The 22,201-nt window shown below is 42.1% G+C and overlaps 1 long non-coding RNA gene across 2 annotated transcripts; it reads right to left on the bottom strand.

The window, feature by feature from the left end:
- Positions 1-5,719: 5,719 nt before the first annotated feature.
- On the bottom strand, positions 5,720-22,105 carry LOC309696411. Of its 2 annotated transcripts, XR_014273477.1 has the most exons (4): positions 21,825-22,105; positions 8,047-8,152; positions 7,437-7,596; positions 5,720-6,393 (listed from the first exon to the last, which is right to left on the bottom strand). It is a non-coding gene; the product is annotated as an uncharacterized lncRNA (long non-coding RNA). The 2 variants fall into 2 exon arrangements; XR_014273478.1 differs by having other exon boundaries at positions 5,720-7,596.
- Positions 22,106-22,201: the final 96 nt, after the last annotated feature.

Raw genomic sequence — 22,201 nt, forward strand, 5'->3', positions numbered from 1 at the left:
GTTTGGGGATGGTATGGTGAGCAGAGGCTTCTTCGGATGCCCAGGGTTTTACACAGGCCATAGTTGACCTTGAAAAGGTGATCACATTGGTCATCCAAGCTGACATTACATATGTGCTTGAGCTACTAATACCCCACCTTGTTGCAGAACTCTGAGCCCTGGTCTGTTAGCAGTCTTTTAGGTGCACCAAATTTGTAGAAAAAATCCAGAATACAACTGGTGACCTCATCTGCAGTTTTGTTTTTCAGTGGGTAGGCCTCTGCCCATTTGGTGAAATAGTCAACCATCACACAAATGTACTGATTACCACCATCCGTTAAGGTCAGTTTACCCACAAGATCCATTCCAACGAGCTCAAAGGGCTCTGTGACCTGTGAGGGGGGTAAAGAAGAACATGTCACATTTGATGTATTTGGACAGTAACAAATATGCTGTCTGTGTTACTGTACCTCGATTGGAATGTATCCTTTCCTTTCCTTAATATTGGCCCGCTTACACTGGCATTGTGGGCACTGAGCAACCTATTGCCAAATTAAGTAACATTACATGTTAATGATCAGCAAAGTGCCTTGGAGCTGTAGGTTATATGGGTTAGTTAGGAGCAACAGGGTACGAACACAAGACATACGAACAACAGAGAAACAAACAAATGTAAAAAAAAAAACAAAGGGGGGGGGGGGGGGGGGGGTTCTTGGGTTTCCACAATGCGTTTGAGGCTCATTCATACAGAATGTGCTCACCCATTTTTTAATGTCACCCTCCATGCCAGGCCAGTAATAGCGTGCCATGATGGCACAGTGGGTCTTCTCCCATCCACAGTGTCCACCAAAGTGGCTGGAATGAAATTCCTCAAAAATGTCATTTGCCTCTTTGGCAGTGCAGACCACTTTTGCCAGGTTCTCCGTTCTGTTCTTCTTCTGCCTGCATACATAGTACAGGTCTCCATCTCCATTGGGCATGTGGGGCGAGACAAGAACAAACAGACAAGAGGGAATGTTCACATTAACGCACAATACTACACTCTGATGGTTTACATGACATTATCCATTGTACTCACCATTTATCCTGAAGGTCTCAGCTCTTCTTTTGATTGTATATCTTTCCCTGCTGGTTGATCCTTCAGGATAGCGATCGTGGAGCTTGAACTCCAGAAGCTCCCTCACAATTCTGGGATCCATTTCCCTCACCTACACCTGTCCACCTATCTACCTACTCCACTGTACCACAAACACACAGACTAACAGACACACCACACAAACCAACTAGCACACCTCAGTCACTCACTTTCATGAGTCCACTCTCTCACAAGCTCTTCCCAACCACACTGGCTATAGTTGCCTTCTAATCACTATCTAACTGCTGTAAATTCACTGACTGCTACCACCTCACGAAACCCACAGATGTTGGTTGTACTCACTGGGCTTATATAGACTGCATATGACTACCAATTCTTTCCAGCTGTGCTGCTTAATCACCTATATTGGCTACCAGTGTTCCTGGCAAACACCACACGATTGCCTCATGTGACTCCAGTTGCACAATTGAAATATACAGAATCACAGTAGAGACATAGGCAGCCTATTCTGACAAGGTGTGTTGTGAGCACACTGATGACATATTTCTATGTGATCTATGTGTGGAGTGCATATTGTTGTTGGGTAATAACATAAACAGAAGGAGTTGTGATGTCTACAACTTCATGTATATGATGGGATTTAAATGGATACACAATTGTGTTTCATGTGGTTGCATGGTTTATGGGACAGCAAAGACAACATTGACAATTACAAATGTGTTGTGCAGGTAACATATTCAAACGTGGTGATGGGACCAGCTGCAGATGTGTGTCATACGTATATCTGGCTGGATGATGGACAGAAGGAATTGACCCGTGTAGTCTTTGCTTACTGATTGTTTGTAGTGTTGACAATCCACATTGCTGGCATTGCATGTTTCAACATATTTGTGGGTAGATTTAGATGCACCACGTGTGAGTGCAGCCACTCAGCCTTTACTCAATGTGATCATAGCAGCAGGTGCAGATGTGTGTCACAAGTTAATCTAGTGGTAGGCTATGGTACTTGGCCACAGGTGGCAGCAGTGGACTGACCTGCATTGGGGACTGGTCCAGCTGCTATGTGGTAGTCAGTAGATGGGCTCCACATTGGGGATTATATGCAAGTTTTGGGGACTGTTTATTGCTGATCACTGTGTGACTGCTGTACATTCAGCGTAGCTGCCATCCCCTTACGGATCGTTATGAGATTGACCACACTTATGCAGACTGTATATCACATCCAACTCTGAAATGTTCGTTTGCAGAGGGGAGACACAGGCAGACTATGCTGGCGACATGTGAGTTACAACACTGGTGAAATATTGGTGTGTCATATATTTGTTCACGACATTTTTCTTATGGGCAAAAGTGTTGATATCAGGATGGTGATTCGTATGACTATGTGTATGTCATTTGGCATTTTGTACAAATGTAGGCTGATAATAAATACATGATATCATTTCATTCATTTCAAAGGTTTATTTGCATGACGCACAAACACACAATTGAAAGGTACAAATGTGCATGACACGAATTCAAACGTGCTGCAGATGTGTGTCACCAGTTGATCTGGCTGTAGGCTGTGGCACTTGGCCAGAGGTGGCGCTGGTTGACTCGACTCCATGTTAGTGCACAGAGCAAACTGCTCGCTTTAGTTGTGGAGCAAAAACGCTGAATTCGGTGAAATAAACCGTGCGAGTGGAACGATAACGACGACAAGGGTCTCCCGATCGTTTACTCTTGCTGTCCTGTGAACAACAACGGCGTGGTGTTACTTGTTTGCTGTTTTCGCGATCGCGTCGCGCATGAGGATATCACCAGGTAAACTCGCCACATTTTTAAACATTTTGTTGTTCAACAGCATCAAGACTGACGGAGTGTGTTTGAGACAACCTCACAAGTGTCACAGATGACACATTTGGCGTTTTTTTGCTGGTTTGTCGGTAGGAGCTACTGAAACGCAAGACTGCCACACATCTGTTCGACCAACGCCAGTTGATCTAAACGCCAGTTGATCTGGAACACCGGTCGTCTTTAAGGTGCTTCCAGGTAATTAAGAAGTGAGTGCAGGGTTTTAGAATAGAATAGAATGCCTTTCTTGTCACTATACAGTTGTACAATGAGATACAGAGCATCTCCTACTCAGTGTAAACATGCTGGGGGGGTACAGTTCTGCATCGCTATGTACATATGGACAGTAATAACATAGGGAAAAACATATATATATATATATATATTAAAAAAAAAAAAACACCCAGCACGCCCCTGACCGAGTGCTCAGTGAATACCTCAGGCAGCAGAAACCCAAGAAAGAGGAGGGAGACGAGGAACCATCATGGAAGGACAGGCCCCTGCACGGTATGTACCACCGGCAGATAGAGGAGGTGGCTGATATCCAGAAATCCTACCAGTGGCTGGACAAAGCTGGACTGAAAGACAGCACAGAGGCACTAATCATGGCAGCACAAGAACAAGCTCTGAGTACAAGATCCATAGAGGCTGGGGTCTATCACACCAGGCAAGACCCCAGGTGCAGGCTGTGTAAAGATGCCCCAGAGACAATCCAGCACATAACAGCAGGGTGCAAGATGCTAGCAGGCAAGGCATACATGGAACGCCATAACCAAGTGGCCGGCATAGTGTACAGGAACATCTGTGCCGAGTATAACCTGGAAGTCCCGAGGTCAAAATGGGAGATGCCCCCAAGGGTGGTGGAGAATGACCGAGCTAAGATCCCGTGGGACTTCCAGATACAGACGGACAAAATGGATTTGTTCATCAACCAAACTACAGATCACTGAGATTAAATTTAACTGAGGTAACACATTAAATGAATGCATTTAAAAAAAGAAGTTAATTTTGGAAACACTAAGAAAGTTCAAATGAAAGAAATTGAAATATATATCCATATCTGCAATTTTGATACAAAGTCTGTTTGGTAAAAAGACATTCCTATAACTTTATTGTTTATTGTTTATTGGTTAAATGCATTTCATGTCACCCAGAGGGCATAATGCAAACACGCTTACACACACATAGGTGTGATTAGAATAAGTCCCTGAGATATTCTGAATATTCTAAACCAATTCTGAATCCCTAGAAAGTCAGTAGATAACAACATTAGATTATTAGGGTTAGGAAGAGAGGTGTTTTGGTTTTCTGTCTCTTACAGAGAAAGGAACAGACACCAGACGAGGTCACAGAGATACGAGGATCCTTCGCAGCAGAGACAGACACAGTGACTGCCGAGACACCAACTGGGTCCAAGGGTGATGGCGTTTGGGCTCCAGCTAGTCACTTCAAAAGGATGGATCCCATAAACACAGCAATAACCATGAAGGGGTTGGCGGAAATCCGGGAACACCAGACCAACGAGGTTCGAGAGGCTATTGGGCAAAAGGGGGACGCGTTCCTGATCTTTTTCTGGAGGACACACAGGACCCGAGGATACACAGATCGTTGTTTGAAATCGGGGCAGAATAATCCCCTGATCTGTGCCACGACTGAAGGGTTGTCTAACCCCTAAGGTTGAAGAATGAAGAGCAGAGGATCACCCAACTGGACGACACTGGTAGCTGCAGCAATAAAATAAAGGCTAAAAGCTCCTTGGACAGAGGTTCTAGTCTGAGTACGTCTGAAGGGTATAAGGTAGCACCAAATAAAGCTGTGGGAGAACTGGGCAGTGTCATATGTACCTGATATTGTTGTAATAATAGTTTGTCTTGCATTTGACCTGCGCAAACACAGAGGTCATCTCACATATGGTTCGCCCAACAGGGGGACAAAGGTCCTCAGGAGTGAGAAGAAATGAACCCGGCCACACTGGATTACAGGGTGTTGGTGAGCTCTTTAGAATAAAGAGCTCATCAGGGGGAGTGTAAAATTATAATATTATTTTATGCCATGTTATACCCCTAATTAAAGGTTGTGAATTATTATGTAGTTTTAGTTTGCAGTATTCTCCTGAAGTAGAAGAAGCTGATAACTATTGCATTAGTTAAACTGATTTGCATTACATTAGACTGCTGATTTATTGTGGATGAATGATATTGTTTTATGATGTTATAAGAAATACTGTTTGCAGAAAGTCATCGCCTTATTTGTCTGATTAGAAGAGAACAGAACATACTGGAGTTTTCTGCCCCATCTCAGCAGGAGCAGATAAACGGGGAGCCAAGGTCATAGCTTAGGCGCCGTGTGAGAGAAAGCATGTGAATGTTTAGGCTTTTATGATAAGGTGGGAGAACCAGAGGCTATAAGAGTTTGATTAATGCTCCACCATTTTGAGATCTGAGGCTGTCTGCATACAGTGTCCATCTCCCACGCGTGTGATCATTAAAATCATCGTTTGACTCAACCCGGCCGGACCAGTGTTGTTATTGTGGTTTTTCCTCTTGTCTCCATCCCCAATTTTTGAACTCGTAACAACAGTAACAAGTACAACTACTAAACACTACTGTGTCCTAAGGGAACAAAGGTTAAAATGTAACAGGGATAACATTTTAGAGAATTAAAATCCCTCAAAGGAAAAAACAAACTTGATATGCATATCTATACATGCAGCTTCCTAAATGTAACATTCAGGATTATTCACTGCAGGTCCAGAAAGAGCTACCTCATCAGATCCAAGTGTGACATCAGCTGACACTCTTTACAGGAGATTCCATCTGAACTCTGTGGAGCCTAATCTCAAGGTTTTTAAGTCTGAGCCTGAAACCAGAAGAGGATCTTTCTCTCTCTTCAGATTCATTGTGATCCAGTGATTTCAGTCCTGCATGATCAGGCTGATGTTTGCACAGAGCAGATAATGAAGTGAAGGTTTTTGCACATTGGTAACAGTGAAACAGTTTATTTACAGTGTGGGATCGTTTGTGTTCGGAGTATGAACTGAGATTCCTGAAACTCTTATCACACTGGTCACAGCTTAAGTTCACTTCCATGTGTGTACGTTCATGTTTGTTACGATGACCTGATTGTGAGAAGCTTTTGTCACAGTGTCTGCACTTGTATGGTGTCTCTCCTGTGTGGATTCGCTTATGGTTTTTCATTGAGGTCATGTCCAGTGGTGAAGGATGACCCACACTGGTCACAGATGTGCTTTTTGACCCCACTGTGGAAGAGTTTTTGTATTTTTAATGTACTTGTGTGTGGAAGCCTCTCCCACATTCTTTGCAGTAGTTCATTTTGTCTCCAGTGGTTTTAGGTCCCGTTGATGATTGGAGGTTTTTCCTCAAAGGTTAAAAAGAAACTCTTTCCCACCACCACAGTGACGACAGGGTTGAGAACTGGATCCATCTGTGTTGCTCTGCTTTATTTATTTTTATCCTCAATGTTGCCTGAAACAAAGAGCATCTCTGCCAACGTCCAATTACATTTTACTGTTTACATTATAAGACTGAGTTTACTGAACAAAAATGACTCTTCATTTTTCCAAACAGTTCATTCAGTATAACTCCTTAAGTTTACTGATCAGACTTGTTCCAAACACTCGGGTTACAATTACAAGATAAAAAAATCAATACTTCCTCACAGTAACTGCACTTGTAGAGTTATTTTCAAGTGTGGATCCGTCGGTGGTTTCTCACGTGATATGGAGATTTAAAAGTCTTCTCACACAGGTCACATTTATAAGGTCTCTCCTCAGTGTGGCTAAACATGTGTAGTTGTAACTGTGCGTCTGTTATAAACAGTTTCCCACACTGATCACAGCGGGAAACATCATTTCCAGTGTGAATCCGTAGGTGACCATTTCGGTAGTGTTTGTCGCTGAAACTTTTTCCACAAAAGTTGCAGCTATACGCCTTAATTCCAGAATGGGTAATTAGATGCCTCTGTAAGTTGTTTTTTTGAGCAAAAGCCTTACCACAAAACTCACAGCTGTGTGCTTTAACTCCACTGTGCACGATACGGTGTGATTTTAAGCTTTGATAATGGGTAAAAGACTTTCCACACAATTTGCAGCTGTAAGGTTTAACTCCACTGTGGACGTGTTGGTGTGTTTTAAAGGATTGAGCGTGGGTAAAAGACTTTCCACACAAGTGACAGTTGTACGCTTTAACTCCACTGTGGATGAGTTTGTGTGATTTTAAGCTTTCAGCCCGGGCAAAATCCTTCCCACACAAGTCACAGCTGTACGCTTTAACTCCACTGTGGATGACTTGGTGTATTTTTAAGCCTCTAGCCCGGGCAAAATCCTTCCCACACAAGTCACAGCTGTAAGGTTTAACTCCACTGTGCATGACTTGGTGTTTTTTTAAGGCTCCAGCCTCGATAAAAGACTTTCCACACAAGTCACAGCCGTAAGGTTTAACTCCACTGTGGACGAGTTGGTGTTTTTTTAAGATTCGAGCCAGGGTAAAAGACTTTCCACACAACTCACAGCTGTAAGGTTTAACTCCACTGTGGATGAGTTGGTGTGTTTTTAGGCTGTCACTCCGGGTAAAATCCTTCCCACACTCATCACAGCTGTAGGATTTCTCTCCCTTTCTTTGACGTTTGTCAGCCTCCTGAGAGCGCTGACTTCTTGCTCCATGTTGGTCCTGCAGTGACAGAGATACAAACAGGCAGTGAGTGAAATGCAGTCGTGGAACGAACTGAAACTCCCTCCGTCAGTGGAAACAAACATGTCAACAAACACATTGTTGGTGTGTTAGCACCACCTTCTGGTGATAGTATCACATTACAATGATGTGACACAATGAGAGGTGTAATGAAAATTACATTATTGAAGAAATATATAAGTGGAGAAAATCTTTTACTTCATAAAATATTTTGAGTTCAAGTGATGATATTGTTGTTTCAATATGTGCTGATAAAATATGATCTTTGCATTTTCTTCTAACTTCTGTGGTTTTTGGTTGTGAATGTAGAGTCTGTATATATGGAGGAGCCCAGGATGCAAAAGACAAAGCTGCTGTTAATTGTGTTTTAAAAACCAACCAGTTGCACACACAGTTTCAATAACAGTGTAACTGTGATGTTTTTCTCACCTTTTGTGTTGAAGTCATTGTTTCCTCTGCAGTGGCTGAGCTGAGTCCAAATGGCTGAAATTGTCCTTCTGCTGCTCCACCAGACTCTTCTCCTCCTGTTACTCAGCTGGGACACAAAAAGTATATAGACATATTTTACCCCTTACAAAAAAAAGCAGAGCAAATAAACATTACTACACTCCTCAGTGCAGGGCTCGCAAAATCTCAAAATCCCTGGTAACCCTTCGGGCAGGGAAGGGTTTTTGGTAGCCCAAAACAAATTTAAGTAGCCCAAATAAAAAAGAGAATAATTTTTTGATTGATGTTTGGTTTCCTGTTTTGTTTCCTTTACAATATTATACATTAAAGTATAATATTGTAACAGAAACAAAATATTAATCATAAAATTTTGGAAAAACAAATTACAACATTGTATAAAAATTACAACTCAAATACTTGGTTCTAATTGAACAGAAATTTCTATGAACTTGTAAGAACTGTGTAGAACATGAATCAGTCTGTGTCAGATCCTGAATTTGAAATTTCCACTGAAGTCACAGGTAAGAGGCAAGTGGAACCAAGATCGAGGCCATTTGCTTTTTTGAAGTTTGCAAAGACTGCTAAATCGTGCCAGTGGTAGTTCACTCTTTGCAACATAGTACGCTGTTCTAAACAGATTTTTCAGGTTTATTTTTAGTATGTTATTTGCAATTGGTGTTTGTTCTGGGAAAGATATTGCAGAGTGAGCAATAATGCATTTCTCATGGGTTCTAATGGGGTCCTTTCTTAAAATGACTGGCCCAGCAACAAAGGCGCTTGTCGACTCAGAAATCAAGGGAAAACCAATAACACATCCGGCAGAACATTATGTTATTTACACAGGTGCACACAAGTGGTCCGCATGTGCGCATACGCTGTCAAAATAAAAGACGCGCACCAGATAAGAAGTTGCAACGCGCGTTTGCGTCCATATAAAAGGCACTGTTTTTGTCCGCTAGTGTGGGATTTTCACGGCACATTCTGCAACACATCTCTGTGCGTTCATCATTTGTTTGAAGCCAGCTCACCTCCTGCAACCACTTTTCCGAGAATACTTGCTTGAGAATGCTTCTTTTGTGGTTCGGACTCCTTCTGACACTTCTTCTGCGATGGAGGAACACCACAGTAATTGCTTAAAGGAGCTTCTTCGAAATCTTTAAAAGTTCTAAACAAATGTCTGTCCTCCTCCTGAAAATATTATGTAAGCAAACACGCGTTGCAACTTCTTATCTGGTTTCATTTTGACAGCGAATGCGCACCTGCGGACCACTTATGTGCACCCCTGGTTATATAGCTTGTCATATCGCAGCCACAGAAATTCTTTTGTCCATGAAACCATAAAGCTGCACTTTCTTTTTGCCTTATAGTCTGATTTGTCATAACTTTTCTGTTTTGTGGTAAGCTTTTCTTTGGCTGTCACTTCTTCACCCTGACCTGTCTTATTTGGCTCAGCAGAACTAAAATATATATCCTGCTGCTTTTACACACGCACTCACATAACGCTCAGCGATTCTCTGCGCGATCAACCTCTCACATGGTTTGAGCTTGCTGCGGGAGATTTCACTTGTCATGTTTGCATAGTAAGCTAACGATTGATAAGACGATGTCAGAGGAATTGGTGCGCAAATTATCATCACTCACCAATCAGTGCTGTCGCTCTCTATACACAGTTTGCGCGATTGCAAAGTGAAAGCAAAAAACAAGCGCAAATTCAAACGCAATTTCAATATGTCACATATTGACAGTGGCTCACCGATGCCAATGACATAATTACCCAGCTACATTTCCAAAGGGATGCAAAAGCATTGACATATATTTTTCCTTCCTACGATAGCCCGATGGGCAGGGCAGCGATAGATTTTGGTAGCCCGACTGGAAAAATCGCTTGCCCCGGGACGTCGGGCTAGCGATTTTGCGAGCCCTGGTACGGATTTGAACGGAACAGATCAAGAGCAATAGCATTAATGAATGCTATTGAAAACATTTCATCAGAAAATATAATACCGCCGTATTTTCACGACCATAAGGCGCACTTAAAAGTCTTCGATTTTCTTCAAAAAGTACGGCACGCCCTATAGCGCAGTGCGCCCTATGTGTTGTAATGAGGACGTAGTAGAGAACACCATGAGAACGCTAAAGGGTGAAGTGTGTGCGTTGACTTTATCGCACATACCTGTATAAAAGAACAGGTATGTGCGTTATGCAGGACATCATTGTTTTAACAACCCTGAAAATGGCAAAGAGACACGCTTACGAAGCACAGTTTGAACTGAAGGCCATCAGCTACGCGGAGGAACATGGAAATCGAGCAGCGGCGAGAGAATTTAAGATTAACGAATCAATGGTTCGCAAATGGAGGAAGCTAGAAAACCAGCTCCGGCAGGTCAAGAAAACGCAGCTGATGTCTGTGAAGGTTCTCGTTCATCCAGGTCATCGTAGTGAAAGGAGCTTGCAAAGAAAAGCGTCTGGACTTCTTTAAGTTGCTTGAAGACGTTTCACCTCTCATCCGAGAAGCTTCTTCAGTTCTAAGGTCAAATGGTGGAGAGTCCCAGATATAAACCTAGGGACAAAACTGAGGGACAAAAGGACCCCCTGATGATCCTCTAATCGCCTGAGCCAAGGTGTGAAACTGGGCGTGGGTCCCAAACAGCCAGAGTTTCGGGTGAGCTCATTGTGAAACCTGGCCCACCTTATCATGCGAATTCCTGAGGTCAGATGGCCCAGGATGTGAGTGGGCGTTAAGGCGTCTGGGAAGGGATCTCAAAATGTTCCCTCTAAGCCTGAAGGAAAAAAAGAAGGAACACACACATGTAAAGGAAGCACTCAAAACCTGCGGCTATCCTAAATGGGCGTTCTTAAAGTCAGCAAAGAGGCACAGAAAAGAATACCAGACACCAGTGAGGGAGGATAAGAAGGACAGACGCAACAACATTGTCATCCCCTATGTAGCCGGTGTATCAGAGAAACTCAGGAGAGTTTTCTCCAAGCATGACATCCCAGTGTATTTCAGACCCAGCAACACGCTCAGACAGAAACTGGTTCACCCGAAAGACAAAACGCCAAAACACAAACTCAACAATGTGGTGTATGCTGTACAGTGCAGCGAGGAATGCCCAGACCTCTACATTGGAGAGACCAAACAGCCACTTCACAAGCGCATGGCACAACACAGAAGAGCCACCTCCACAGGACAAGACTCAGCAGTCCATCTGCATCTTAAGGATAAAGGACACTCTTTCGAGGATGCCAATGTTCACATTTTGGACAGAGAGGACAGATGGTTTGAAAGAGGAGTGAAAGAAGCCATCTATGTCCACTGTGAGCGACCATCTTTGAACAGAGGCGGGGGTTTACGACACCAACTCTCTGCCATCTATAATCCAGTTTTGAGATCCCTTCCCAGACGCCTTAACGCCCACTCCCATCCTGGGCCATCTGACCTCAGGAATTCGCATGATAAGGTGGGCCAGGTTTCACAATGAACACACCCGAAACTCTGGCTGATTGGGACCCACACCCAGTTTCACACCTTGGCTCAGGCGATTAGAGGATCATCAGGGGGTCCTTTTGTCCCTCTGTGGGGGGTTACTCCCACTAGGTTTATATCTGGGACTCTCCACCATTTGACCTTAGAACTGAAGAAGCTTCTCGGATGAGAGGTGAAACATCTTCAAGCAACTTAAAGAAGTCCAGACGCTTTTCTTTGCAAGCTCCTTTGAAAACGCAGCTGAGTTTCCGCGGACATAAGGCGAGGTGTCCCGAGTTGGAGGAAAGACTCGAGCGGTGGATCATCGAGCAAAGAACGAGCGGGAGAAGCGTTTCGACGGTCACCATTCGGCTAAAAGCAGTTTCACTAGCTGAAGAGATGAACATTGAACATTTCCAAGGAAGTCCGTCTTGGTGCTTTCGTTTTATGAAACTGTGCCATTTTTCCATCTGGACCAGGACTACGGTAGCGCAGCAACTTCCAGCGGATTATAAGGAAAAGCTGGCCATCTTCCGCTCCTACTGCAGCAAACACATCTGCGACAAAAACATCCAGCCCAGCCACATCACAAACATGGACGAGGTCCCGCTCACTTTCGACATCCCGGTGAGTCACACTGTGGAGAAGAAGGGGACCAGCACGGTAGCGATACGCACAACGGGGTATGAAAAGTCTTCTTTTACTGTTGTGCTTGGCTGCCATGCTAATGGACAGAACCTATGGTGATTTTTAAGCGAAAGACTTTGCCTAAAGAGAAGTTTCCAGCAGGAATCATCATTAAGGCAAATGAAAAGGGCTGGATGGATGAGGAAATGATGAAAGAGTGGCTGAGGGAGGTGTACAGTGGGGCAAAAAAGTATTTAGTCAGCCACCGATTGTGCAAGTTCCCCCACCTAAAATGATGACAGAGGTCAGTAATTTGCACCAGAGGTACACTTCAACTGTGAGAGACAGAATGTGAAAAAAAAAAAATCCATGAATCCACATGGTAGGATTTGTAAAGAATTTATTCGTAAATCAGGGTGGAAAATAAGTATTTGGTCAATAACAAAAATACAACTCAATACTTTGTAACTAGAGCTGGGCGATATGAGATTTTTTCATATCACGATATGTTTTTTTCATTTCAGGCGATAACGATATCTATCACGATATAAGCCAAATAACTATATTTGTAAGATTTAAATGTGCCGTTGCTCACAAGTAAAATGTGAAATAATCAGCAGCTTGTTTTTATTTAAATATTTATTTCCCATAATAAGTTCAACAGGGTAGATGTACTTAAGGAACATGAGACTTTTTCAGATAAATAAAGGCAAATATTGCAAACTACACAAAAGGCAGCCGCTAAAGCGTTTAAGTTTCAAAATAGAACAAACGAAACAGACTAAATTGTCAATTCCACTTAGAAACAAAATATTAATTCTAAAAATAAATCTTAGTTTGTTTTACAGAAGAACAGACAAAACTGACTAACTTTTGTCAATATCAAATAAACTGAGAACTAAAAGGAAATTCTCAATCTCTCCTTGTTGTATAGCTTAGCTTTTCAAACAGTTTTAACAGTTACTTTAGTCTGACAAAAGCCGAATGACGAATTAGCGCTTCCAGTCAGAGACTGAGGCTACGTCCACACGTACATGGGTATTTTTGAAAACGGAGATTTTCCGTTTTCGTTTTAAAAAAGAATCCCGTTCACACGTAAAGGCAGAAATGAAGGAAAACGCTGCTATGAACATGCCAAAGCAGCAGGTGGAGCTAGATTCCTAACCGTGCAGAAATGTTGGCCAATCAGAAGTCTAGAAGCCTCGGTGGGAAAAAGTAAACAAAGCTGGGGCATAGAAGCAGAACCGAGTCGTATGTGTGGACGGACAGTAACTGTGTGTATATGTAAGCATTTAAACACTGCAGAGAGTAGAATTAACAGTAACAGTATTGTAGAAATTCATTTCACCGAAACAATAACGTGGCGCACAGTGTGATGCATGCACCAGTTTATTGTATTTCCAGACTTGCTTTCGGCACAATTTACAGTGCACGCTACTCTGTTTTTTGTCAGACTTGAAATAGCCGAAATACCTTCAAACTACGGAACTTCCGTTCCCGATCTTCCGTTCGACAATCTCTCCGGCATTGGAACCATCATCTGTTTTCTCTTCGGTCACGCTCGGTTGATTTTTCTAGTCGGCACACTCATTTCCTCCATTACGTGCTGGCTCCATTACGTGCTGGCTCCATTACCCGCTGGCTGCTTCCCAAACAAACACACGTGCGGCTTGGCACTTGTGCTGTACGTAACAAGTCACGCGACGTGACGCTGCGGCTGTGATTGGTTCGGCTGACCTTTTTTTTTTTTTTTTTTTTTTAAGAGGACAAGAGCGGCGAGGTCTATCGCGATAGCTTAATTTCTCTATCGAGTAAAAGTTATATCGCGATACATATCGTTATCGTTCTATCGCCCAGCTCTATTTGTAACATAACCTTTGTTGGCAATAACAGAGGTCAAACGTTTACTATAGGTCTTTACCAGGTTTGCACACACAGTAGCTGGTATTTTGGCCCATTCCTCCATGCAGATCTTCTCGAGAGCAGTGATGTTTTGGGGCTGTCGCCGAGCAACACGGACTTTCAACTCCCGCCAAGGATTTTCTATGGGGTTGAGGTCTGGAGACTGGCTAGGCCACTCCAGGACTTTCAAATGCTTCTTATGGAGCCACTCCTTTGTTGCCCGGGCGGTGTGTTTTGGATCATTGTCATGTTGGAAGACCCAGCCTCGTTTCATCTTCAAAGTTCTCACTGACGGAAGGAGGTTTTGGCTCAAAATCTCACGATACATGGCCCCATTCATTCTGTCCTTAACACGGATCAGTCGTCCTGTCCCCTTGGCAGAAAAACAGCCCCATAGCATGATGTTTCCACCCCCATGCTTCACAGTAGGTATGGTGTTCTTGGGATGCAACTCAGTATTCTTCTTCCTCCAAACACAACGAGTTGAGTTTATACCAAAAAGTTCTACTTTGGTTTCATCTGACAACATGACATTCTCCCAATCCTCTGCTGTATCATCCATGTGCTCTCTGGCAAACTTCAGACGGGCCTGGACATGCACTGGCTTTCAGCAACGGAACACGTCTGGCACTGTGGGATTTGATTCCCTGCCGTTGTAGTGTGTTACTGATGGTGACCTTTGTTACTTTGGTCCCAGCTCTCTGCAGGTCATTCACCAGGTCCCCCCGTGTGGTTCTGGGATCTTTGCTCACCGTTCTCATGATCATTTTGACCCCACGGGATGAGATCTTGCGTGGAGCCCCAGATCGAGGGAGATTATCAGTGGTCTTGTATGTCTTCCATTTTCTGATGATTGCTCCCACAGTTGATTTTTTCATACCAAGCTGCTTGCCTATTGTAGATTCACTCTTCCCAGTCTGGTGCAGGTCTACAATACTTTTCCTGGTGTCCTTCGAAAGCTCTTTGGTCTTGGCCATGGCGGCGTTTGGAGTCTGACTGTTTGAGGCTGTGGACAGGTGTCTTTTATACAGATGATGAGTTCAAACAGGTGCCATTCATACAGGTAAAGAGTGGGGGACAGAAAAGCTTCTTACAGAAGACGTTACAGGTCTGTGGGAGCCAGAGATATTCCTTGTTTGAGGTGACCAAATACTTATTTTCCACCCTAATTTACGAATAAATTCTTTACAAATCCTACCATGTGAATTCATGGATTTTTTTTCACATGCTGTCTCTCACAGTTGAAGTGTACCTCTGGTGCAAATTACTGACCTCTGTCATCATTTTAAGTGGGGGAACTTGCACAATCGGTGGCTGACTAAATACTTTTTTGCCCCACTGTATGTAAGGAGACCAGGTGGTTTTTTCCACGCATCACCATCGCTCTTAATCTGTGACTCTATGCGTGCCCATCTCACAGCCGATGTGAAAAAACTAGTGAAACAAATTAACTGTGAGCTTGCTGTCATTCCGGGAGGCCTGACAAAGGAACTCCAACCGCTGGACATCGGTGTGAACCACCCGTTCAAAGTAAGGCTGCGAGCGGCTTGGGAGCGATGGATGACCGATGGAGACCACAGTTTCACCAAGAGTGGAAGGCAGCGCCGGGCGAGTTTGATTGATGATAAAAATGTGAGTACCAAACTCAGTTTTGCTCCTGCTTTATTTTTAAATATGCACACTTGTATACTTGTGTGTTGTTGATGATGACGATTACCAGTAATAGAAATGTGAGTAAGGTACCGAACTCAGGTTTGCTCCCGCTTTATTTTTAAATACGCATACGGTACTTGTATGCGCCCTATAATCCAGTGCGCCTTATGTGTGTGTTAAATACAGTAATGGCACACATAACTGAGACTGCGCCTTTTAGTACAGTGTGTCTTATGGTCGTGAAAATACGGTAATAATATATACTATAGGGGTATTCATTGATTTAAAAAAAGCTTTTGACACTCTGCAACACTCCATCTTGATTTCTAAGGCTACGTTCACACTGCAGGTCTTAATACTCAATTCCAATTTTTTTGTCTGCTTGTTCACACTACAGATGAAATGTGACAGCAAACACGCTCCTGTGTGAACCCTCAAAGCGGCCCACATGCGCAAAAGAAGACATCACACAACGCGGTTCAGACCCAGACCAAACCGTTTGTTTGACTGATGGCCCTTAATATAAAGACTTATTTTGGACTTTACATTTCCCCAACTTTGCCGTAAGTTATTTTGTTATTTACATATGGCCTAATAATTATCCTTATTGCCGTTTTAGAAATTTGCAGGGATAGTTGCAGATTTCTGTCAGAATCTGCAGATTATACAGTATAAATAAAATGTTCACGTTGTCCTTCCAACAGTTTCACTAACATCTACATGGGATGGACAGGAAGCGTTCGCGATGTCTTCTCAGGCACTTCTCCGGCGCTGATAATTGGCGTCCGTCTTCTGTCAGTGACGTAAAAGATGGATTTAATGCGACATGACCATTCAAACAGCAGTCGCTTTCTAAAACATCAGATATGTATCGGATTCAGTACCACATATGAAAGTGACCCAGATCAGATTTGAGCCGTTCACACTGTCATACCATGATTGGATATGGGTTGCATAGGGTCAAAAAAGTCGGATTTGATGCGCTTTCGCCTGCAGTGTGAACGTAGCCCAAATTAAGTACTTGTGGTGTGAGAGGAATACTATTGAACAGGTTAAGCAGTTATTTAGATAATAGGTTTCAGTATGTGCAGTGTTTAGGCAATTCATGTGATAGAATGAAAATAGAGTGTGGGGTCCCTCAAGGTTCTATTTTAGGACCACTTTTTAAATTTATATATAAACAACGTTTGTGATGCGTCAAAAATGTTCAACTTTGTTGTTTGCAGACGAAACAATTTTTTTTGTTCCGGAGAAAACTTGAAAGAAATGGCTAAAATTATGGTTATTGAATTTAAAAAAAAAAATTAAAAATGATTTGATGTAAATAAGCTAACGCTGAATTTGGAAAAAAGACAGTTTATGATATTCAGAAACCATGTAAAGGAGGAAGAGATAATATTATCTATAGAGGGAGTATTAATTGAAAGAATGACAGGTTTCCATTTTCTGGAATAGTGGATGACAAGTTAACATGGAAACCTCATATTGAACATGTTAAAAAAAGTTGGCTAAAAGTATTTATATCCTGGGTAATGTAAGATTGTGTGTGTGTGTATATATATTAAAAATAAATAAATAAATAACACCCAGCACGCCCCTGCGGGCGGTTTATCCTTCAAGCTCAGGTCCTCTACCAGAGGCCTGGGAGCTTGAGGGTCCTGCGCAGTATCTTAGCTGTTCCCAGGACTGCGCTCTTCTGGACAGAGATCTCCGATGTTATTCCCGGGATATATATATATATATATATATATATATATATATATATACACACACACACACACACACATATATCATCCTAGGAGTTAAAAAAAAAACCATTTCAAAAATCCCTTTGTTAATGAGGAATTGAAAAATTTTACAAATGGAGAATATATTCTACAATTCATTATTCAAGCACAGAATTCTTTATTTCGATGTGCGTGGCTCTTGTTGTCCTCCACATGGGGGTGTCAAAAATCACATTAGAAGTGGCACACATCACACGGGGGTACCTGTTGACGGTGTTAACAACACCTTTACATTCACTTGGTGAACTTGCAAACGCTTAGGATTTAGCTGAACCTGACTTTACATGTTTCTGAAACATGAAGGACATACTGATTTCCTCTCCTGATATTGAGAGTGTAGTATTGATATTTTAACCTTTAAGGAGCACAAAATGTATTAATCCTACTAACACATACACGCATGCAATGAAGCTCAAGAAGACCAGATAGTATTTTAAGCCTGTGTTTCTGATTTTATGGTTCACTTAGTGGGATGAGAAGCAATATCGTTGCCCTGTACCTGTGCATGTGCAATGACAATACAGTTGAATTCTATTCTAATTCTATTCTATTCTAATATATGAACTAGTGGACTAATATTATATTGGGAAAGATGATTGAATTATAGCAGGGGTGAACAGAATGCAGCAGAGGGATTAAATGAGTGAGACTAGTAGATTCTTAGTTTCTTGTTCCTGGTGTGTGGGGGAGGTTTTACCATGACATACACCTTGTTACTTGGGATTGTTTGCCATTTTTGCAAACGATTCCTTTATCGATTCCAATGACGTCACCACGTTGCGGAGCGTCAGTTACCTGGCAGGAAACACGGCTCAAACGCTCAAAAGTTTGGTTATACTTTACGAGAATGGATGACAACAGGGCAACTTGCAATACTTGCCAAATTTATATTTCATTTAAGGGATTAAAACACTACGAATATGCAAAAGCATTTGCTCACAAAACACACGATAACCTTAAATGAATGGTGTTTTTAATCCCGCTCCGGACTCGTGAATCTCAACCCAGCAGCAGCGATAACGTTTGCACGTCCTCTCCCGTTAATGCGGCAGGTAAATAATCAACTAACAGCGCAAATTATGTTAGCGCGATCTGCGTTATTACAAAACCTGCCATTACTGTGCATTTAGGTGACCATGATGAGAGAGACCGACAGAGTCTGGCTGGCTCAGATGCTGGCAGTTCCCGCTGCAGTCTACCGGTAGCGTCTCCTTTCAGGCCAGGATAGACGAATGTCACTGAGCAGTGACTAAGTTTGTGGTCAAAGGCTTGCACCCATTTGCCACAGCAGATGCCCTCGATTTTCGGTAGTGAATATGTTTAATTGTAGGCAGGGACATTACTAAATATTCTTGTGTAATTGCTACAGAATAATTTATGTTATACTTTGTTATTGCTACAGAAGAATATTTATTTTATTATTTTACATTTACAAATTTTTTTCCTGGGGACCCTGTGACACCCCATTGAAGAGGCTGTGGATCTCTTAACATCTCACTGTTGGGTTTGTAAGGCCATGTTACTCCTAAATTTCTATCTTGTTCAAAGAGAAGATATAAAACAAAGTTCTAAGCTAATCGACCTTAGTGGTCTCCTTTAAAAAAAAAAAAAAAAAAAAGAATCGATAAGAGAATCGATAAAGAATCGAATCGTTAAACAGAATCGAAAAAATCTTATCAATACCCATCCCTAGATGTATGTTTTTTCAGGAACAGGAAGATCACAGCGACATCCTAGGGTCGCATGAACTTGTGGGCTATGCAGACTTAATCTTGTAATTGTTCATTTCTGTGTGTATTTACCGTGTGCTATGCTATTTTCATGATGTGGTGGCAGATTTCTTTTCCTATGTATTAATAATATCACATTAGTAATAGTAATATTATTTCCTCACTTTAGTGTTCACCAGTTGTATGCATTCACATAGAATGTTATCATAAGTGGGCCCCATGTTATTGCACCTTCACAGTGGACCCATCGTAGACTGGAAGATCTCCAGAAATCCTACTTTAAGGGAGGTGACATGTGGTTGTAATTTTTCTCTGATCCATCCTTTATTTCCCTGCGTTTGAAGGATGGGTGAGATTCAACAATTGTCATAGCGCAACAAATTTTATAGCGCAGTGGTTGGCGTGGATAATTTTTTCGACCCCCCCCCCCCCAAAAAAAAAACAACCAAACAGCGGATGGTTGATGTGTGGCAGCCGAATAGTAAACTTTTAAAAGTAGGGCTGGGCTATATCATACCGCTCACGGTAATACCGGTATAATGTTGGGCAACGATAAGAAAATTAAATACCCCGATAAAATAAGGGTAAAACACGCATGCGCATTGCCTTTGTTTTCATACGCACATGGCTGGAAAAAGCACAGCGGTGACAGAGAATGAGAAGGGCGAAAGCGGATCGTTGAATGAAACGGATGAACCAGAATTGGTTTGTAAAAATGTTGCAACTTCAACGGCGTGGAACTGGTTTAGCTTTCGTCCATTAGATACACAACAAAGCACTATTTTTGGTAGAACGTGCTAGCGGGCCACCGTTATTACTGTGTTTTTTGGAAAATACAGCACAACACTAAAATCAATCCTTTGATTTTTCTGAAAATTGACAGTGAAAATAGTGAAAATACATTGACAGTTGTTTTTGGTTTTTTTGCACTAATAAAATTGTGGAGTTGTAAAGTATTTTGTCTAGCGTCAATTATATTGTCAGTTATATCATTATCGCAAATTTTCTAATTATATTGTGATAAATATTTTTTAATCATATAGCCCTGCTCTATTTAAAAGTACTGAATGCTATGCCGCTTATTTGATTGCAAATGTTAAAAAACAAAGAACATTAAAACATGACTGTTGGAGAGATGTCGGCAAAGTTATGTGACATTAGTGATGTTTGTACAGGGTGGGCCATTTATATGGATACACCGTAATAAAATAGGAATGGTTGGTGTATCAAGTTACGTTGAAACCAAGCACACCATTGTTTTTTTTTTTGTGACATTACCAATAAGTGTGACGTGTCACATGGCCCTCTTCTTATTGAAAAAACAAAAGTTGTATCCAAGATGGCCGATTTCTAAATGGCCACCTTGGTCACCACCCATTTTGAGGAGTTGCCCCCTCGCATATACTAATGTGCCACAAACAGGACTTTAATATCACCAACCACCATGTACTTTCAGCATTAACATGGTTTTAAAGCCTTCACTGTAAAATATATAGTATGTAAATCTTACAGAGAATGTCTTGATTTTATGGATAATTAAAGCCAGTCATATATCCACAAACACAGCAAGCTGAAATCCACTGAAAACAGTCGACTGAAAACAGTCAACAGCTGACTGTGAGAGAAAGTACTCGGGGCCTTCAAGTTAAACACTATGAAAGGCACATCAACCACACTTATACAGACTGTATATACCAACCAACTCTAAAATGATCATTTGCAGAGGAAAAGACACAGACAGACTCTGCTTACAGGATGTGATGTGACAACACTAATGAAATATTGATGTGTCATATTTGTTCAAGACGTTTTTCTTAACAGGGGTGGTAATTCCCATGACTTTGTGTATATAATTTGGAATTTTTTTTACAACTGTGGGTCAAAAATAAATACATGACATTATTTCATTCATTCATGGTTGATTCTAGTCCATGTTAGTGCAAACAAAGTAGCTCGCTTTAGTTGTGAAGCAAAAACGCTGAAATCGGAGAAATAAAACGTGCGAGGAGAACGATAACGACGACAAGAGTCTCCCGATCGTTTACTCTCGCCTTCCTGTGAACAACACCGGCGTGGTGTTAATTGTTTGACAATATCACCAACTCGCGACATTTTTAAGCATTTTGTTGTTCAACAGCATCAAGACTGACGGAGTGTGTTTGAGTTAACCTCACAACTGTCACAGATGACACATTTGGTGTTTTTTTTGCTGGTTTGTCGGTAGCAGCTCTTGAAGCGCAAGTCTACCACACATCTGTTCGACCAACGCCAGTTAATCTGGAACACGGGCCGATTTTTTGTCCCAGTCCAGCCCTGGATGCATCTGGAGACGGTCCTATTAAGTCCTATTCTAAAGGCTGATTGCCCTCCCCCACGCTTGTACCTGTGGCTTTCTGTCCTGGGGGTGGGGGCTGGTTGTTCTCCTGCCCTGCAGCCAATCCTTTTGTTCATATTCAAAGACCGTTTTTCTGTATGTATTCTTACCCCCTAAAACCCGTCGTATTGTAATGTTGCAAGCAATCACAAACTCTACAGTCTGTCTAACTCCAATGTATACCAAGCAATCTATTATTATCAACAGAGCTAAAAGCTTACCTTTAGATGAGCCCACAAACCGAGAGAAACTCCGTGATGAAGCTGGAAGTCTTAACAAACAGATCAGGGAGCAGAGACCCACGTGGTTCACGCTGATCTGAGCTACGATCCAGGAAATAAGGGTGTGCAGATCGATGCAGAAATTGATCCCAACGTTGGTAGTGGTATATATTCCTGTAAGTTTACTACTTTACTCCAGTTTCATGAAAAAGTAACTCTCTCTCTGCTCGACACCTCTCCTGCACACACACACACAATTTCTCCGCCCCTTTTTCCCGACTCTGCCGTGATTTGTTACTCGGTTTGGTCACATGACTCACTTGCACAACGTAACCACGCGGGGTGTATTTTTTTTTTTTTTTAATTAAACTTTATTT

The sequence above is a fragment of the Aulonocara stuartgranti genome (assembly GCF_965226115.1).
Source record: "Aulonocara stuartgranti genome assembly, chromosome: 3".
Lineage (NCBI taxonomy): Eukaryota > Metazoa > Chordata > Actinopteri > Cichliformes > Cichlidae > Aulonocara > Aulonocara stuartgranti.